This window comes from Electrona antarctica, assembly GCF_951216825.1.
Source record: "Electrona antarctica genome assembly, chromosome: 7".
NCBI lineage: Eukaryota > Metazoa > Chordata > Actinopteri > Myctophiformes > Myctophidae > Electrona > Electrona antarctica.
The window spans coordinates 26,062,981-26,067,389 of NC_136812.1; positions in this window are offsets into that span (position 1 = coordinate 26,062,981).

Here is a 4,409-nt window from a genome sequence, read left to right on the forward strand (position 1 = left end):
AGAGAGGCAAAGCCAGTGACTTCATGGGGACCAGGAGCATTGCAGATCTCATGAGCAGGAATGTTCCAGTGGTTCTTTCTGCAGCCAAAGCCAATCCAGAGCTCTGTGATGCTTAATGTCTCAAATAAGTGGATTGCAAGAACCACAACATTGAGGTCGACCTTATAGACAAATGCCTTTATGGCCATTAGTCCCAGCATAGGCCAGGTGCCAAACCATTCTTGTGTCTTTTTCAGAAAGGTTTCAAGTGCAGATAAATCCATGCAATCCAGGTTAGTTTGAGAGTATACATAATCTTTCTTGGTAGAAAGCAGCAGTTTTTAAGAGTAGGGTTTTAGATGTTTTTAGAAGATTAGGTTTTTCAGTGGCGCTAGCCCCTCCTATATTCAGCTATTAGTGTAGATTTTCGTCTTACACAAACATGAAATTCCCATTGACAATGAATGGAGAATGTGTCATATGTGGACGAGCAAATCGACATATGACATGATGATGTACGATGATAAGAGCTCCCCTCACTTCACTTCATGTGTAATTTTTAAGATTAGGTTTACACTGTGTGTGTGTGTGTGTGTGTGTGTGTGTGTGTGTGTGTGTGTGTGTGTGTGTGTGTGTGTGTGTGTGTGTGTGTGTGTGTGTGTGTGTGTGTGTGTGTGTGTGTGTGTGTGTGTGTGTGTGTGTGTGTGTGTTCGACATATGTCATGATGATGTACGATGATAAGAGCTCCCCTCACTTCACACAGGTGTGATTTTTAAGATTAGGTTTACACGTTGTCGTGTGTGTGTGTCGTCATCATCACATTCACTGTAGAATGTGATAGAATTCCTTCCCACCAGACTCAATCTTTCTATCTGGTTCCCCAGCACCACCATTGCACAGAACAGATCACTGAAACACTGGCACACATCTTGAATGGCTGTTATGCATACAAAGGGATGTACATAGCATGCCATAATAGAATAGTGGAACTCATAGAGTCATAGCAAAGGACATATCAAAATAGCATGCATCCTCAGTGAGAATGTACAAACATTCATTCCATCCATATCTTTACATCTTTGACAGCTAATACACCACATGTGGTTGATGAGGAGTCCAGGGAAGTGTCTGTATTAGAGATAGCCTGCACCTTAGACCAAGCCTTTATGACCACGGTCATTAAATACCAACCACATACCATCTCAGAGCTAGGTGATGGTGCTGCAGACTAGTTGTTTTGGGATGCCCAAAAAGGAGGCAAAATGGCTGGCAAAGTCTGTGAATGTAACCGTACGGCACCTATAATATTTGTGTCCTTGTATGCATCTCCTTTGTGTGGACATACATAAATGGTGTGTGTGTGTGTGGGGGGGGGGGTATCGATGATACTCGTCTGATTCTGATATCAACCTATTGTTCAAATGAATAGCCACCAAGCTTACCAAAAGTGTCAAAGGTTCAGTTAAAACAAATTGTCCTATAGCTGCTATCTTGGAAATATGCAAATTAGGGGTCCACCCAATCATAAAGATAAGCCTTTCAACAAGTTTCTATAATTGTCCAGAAATGTGAAATACATATCAAGTTTGCATTTGTAGATAATTTGGTTCAAACTTTAGAGCCAAAACCGTTGCAGTTCCCTCACACTTGATTTCAAATCAGAATATTTAATTGGATTCCCCATATATGAAATCCTAAAAGAACAAATCTACCTTGTTTGGTCAAAAAGATCCTATGTAATATATTCCAGTATAGGTGGCCACCATCTTTAAATGGTCCGTTTTGAGGGCTTAGCGGCCATTTTTGAGATTTACATACAGCAGATTTGGATTCAGCAGCCCTTAATACCCCTAAAACATGTATGTAATAAATTAACACGATTTGCCTTCAGCACTTTAAATAAGCACATTTTCTGAAATACAGCCTAGTCTTATAAGTTGTGGCAAAATGTTGGAATAGTTTTTCATTGATTTCTTTAAACTATAGGCTAAAGAATGTCAGCTATTAGTATGACTCAGACATCACCATAAACAAACCCAATACGATCATATAAGTATATTCACATGACATTGTATGTGTTGTCTTAGTCATTATGACATGCCTAACGGATGTACTTGACAAGAAATATTGAAGTTATGGCCAGACAAATGATGGCTGTCACAATGTTTTTGTAAATAAATCATAATAATGATAAACTTTATTTCTATAGCACTTTTCAAAAACAAGTTTACAAAGTGCTTCACAACACAAATCACCACAGAACACAGTGTGGGAAAACGAGGAAAAACACATGGTAAAAAATGAAAACAAAAGAGAACAAACAATTCAATTTAAATAAACAATCAAATAGGCAATATATAGAGGCATTACAATATTGGTAATGTCTTCCTCACACAAAGACATTACCAAGCCTCTAGTAAAAATCACACCCGTGTGAAGTGAGTGGTGCAACTCCGTGTGGGGGTCCCCAAGGGGTCCCCGGAAGTTCCAGACCCACAGGAACGCGCCCAGGGTGCCGGTCCGGTTTCGGCGAGCTGCCCCGCGTCAGAAACGGTCGAGAAATGACAGTTACCGTGTGGGGGTCCCCCGGGGGTCCCCGGAACATCCAGACCCGCAGGAACACGCCCAGGGGGCTGCCCTGGTTCCGACGAGCCGCCCCACATCAGGAACGGTGGGGAAATGACAGCGTTACCACGTGGGGGTCCCTCTACTCTACTGTACTGTACTGTACTGTACTGTACTGTACTGTCACACCCAAAATCACGTAATGGCTGCTAAAAACTCAGCTTCCCATCATGCGGCTGTGCACAGTGTGAAGCTCAACAACACCACTTTGTCACCTGTTGGTACTCTAAACATACATACACGCATACTAAAGGACGTGTCGATCTGCCGATCGACACGAAATCAGAGATATTAATATAGGTAGGTGCAAGGCCGTTCTGTGCTTTAAAAACAAACAATAATATTTTAAAATCTGTTCTAAAAGCCACAGTGGAGTGAAGCTAGAACCGGGGTAATATAGTAATATTTTCTGGTTCTCGTAAGAAATGTCACATAAGGTTAACTTCTGTGATTATTATTTTTTGGGTCCAAATATATACCTATAGGACTTCAGTATATAAACCAGTAAGACGCCCTGTGGGCGAGAAGCTTTTAGGGTGAGGTCACATGCACGTATCCGCCTGGGTGACGGCAGACTGCTTGACGAGCGCTGGCGCTTTGGAATGGGGGGTCAGATCAACATATGGAATGAATTCTGTATTGGCCTGCAGATATGGAGCGTGTCTTGAGTGTACAGGGTTTGATGAGGTCAGATCAAAATATGGAATGTCGGAACAGGAAGGATGGGTGGGGAAGAATCAACATATTATGGAATATGTTGACATCATATGTCAACATATGGAACAGGTCAGCTCCTGGAGATCTAAGCGTTTGAGGTCAGATGTAGAGTTGCTGGCCGGCTCCATATATGCCGATCTAGGTGATGATCCAGTCTTCTCCATGGTTATCCAGGGTTAGATGAGGTCAGTGTCGTGATCTTCATATATGGAGATGGCCATATATGGTGGCGTGACGTGTCACAAGGTGTGATGGTGAGATGTGACCATATATGGAGGCATGATGTCACGAGGCGGGACCATATATGGAGGTGTGATGTCACGAGACATGACGGGAGACGGACGGGAGATTCAGGTTTTCATATTAAATGCGACCTATACGGTTGCAATAAGTTTTAGGCTAGGTAGTCAGTAACGTAATCCGAGTACCACAATTTAAAAAGTAGAGGGTTACTTTCAGTTACTTTTGGATTACTTTTAAGCAAAACTCAATTTTTCTCTCAAGTTCCAACTTTATTATGATTCATGTGTGTGTGTGTGTGTGTGTGTGTGTGTGTGTGTGTGTGTGTGTGTGTGTGCGCGTGCGTGTGCGTGTGCGTGCGTGCTGCTTTGAGGACTTGGCTTGGCTAGAGCTATATAGATTTATTATTTTTAAATAAACAAATAAAACGTCTTCCAATCTTAGACAGGGGGTTTAAAGTTGATTCATCAGAAATTGAATTCAGGTTCTAAAAAGATGAATCCCTTATTTTGTAGCCTGTTTCTTTTTTATGTTATTTCTGAATTAACCCAGATGAGGGCGCCTGTGCCTAAACATTGAAGACTGGCCTCAACAAACGTACATTTTGTAAAGACAATTTGTCAATGTTTCTTCTTATTTATTTGTGCATATAGCTAATGCACCTTATTGCCGCTATAAGGATATAGTTATTGTCATCCAGCCATTCAGAGCCAGCCGATACCTACGTAAGCCAGTGTTCACCTTCTTCAGAATCAGTGCATGCGTAGGACTGGTATAGTCATCATCATCATCATCATCATCATCGTCGTCCATCCAGCGTGTGTTGACGAGCGGAACAAAGCACTTG